The following is a 570-nucleotide window of genomic DNA, read 5'->3' as shown; positions in this document are numbered from 1 at the left end:
GTACCGACAACACAGCGGTGGTCTCTTACATCAACGACCAGGGAGGTCTGCGCTCACGCCGTTTGTACAAACTAGCGTACCAGATCCTTGTGTGGTCCCAGGGCAAACTTCTCTCACTGAGAGCAGTTTACATTCCTGGGCATCTCTATTTGGGAACAGACATCCTGTCGAGGCAGGGGCCGAGGCCCGGGGAATGGGTGCTTCACCCCATGGTGGTGAAGTAGATATGGAGAGTTTTTGGCCAGGCCCAGGTCGACCTGTTTGCGACTCGGATGACATCGCACTGTCCCACTTGACTTTCCATTTCCACTGTAATGCAATAACTCTGTATTTAAAAAAAAAAAAAAAAAAAAAAAAAAGAGCTCAGAACTGTTTTTCTGACGGGCTGATATGACATAAACACTGTTAGCCATACATTTGTACATCCTCTAACATGCATATGTTGGATACACAGTTCATTTAAAAGCCTCTGGTGTGTAAAAATAGTAAATACCATTATGTCCTCCTGTTTTTTACACTAATAAAAATTATAGGAGCATTAAATAGTTTACAAAGAAACTTCATTCGAAT

At 43.0% G+C, this 570-nt stretch overlaps 1 protein-coding gene across 1 annotated transcript in view; it reads left to right on the top strand.

Moving 5' to 3' along the window:
• The window catches only part of furinb (furin (paired basic amino acid cleaving enzyme) b), a 103,604-nt gene that overhangs the window by 62,343 nt on the left and 40,691 nt on the right, over nt 1-570 (top strand). The window lies entirely within an intron of this gene.

The sequence above is a fragment of the Sinocyclocheilus anshuiensis genome, unplaced genomic scaffold (genome assembly GCF_001515605.1).
Source record: "Sinocyclocheilus anshuiensis isolate Anshui unplaced genomic scaffold, SAMN03320099.WGS_v1.1 scaffold68, whole genome shotgun sequence".
NCBI lineage: Eukaryota > Metazoa > Chordata > Actinopteri > Cypriniformes > Cyprinidae > Sinocyclocheilus > Sinocyclocheilus anshuiensis.
Note: the sequence above shows the minus strand (reverse complement) of the source record. Positions and strands in the feature narration are given on the sequence as shown.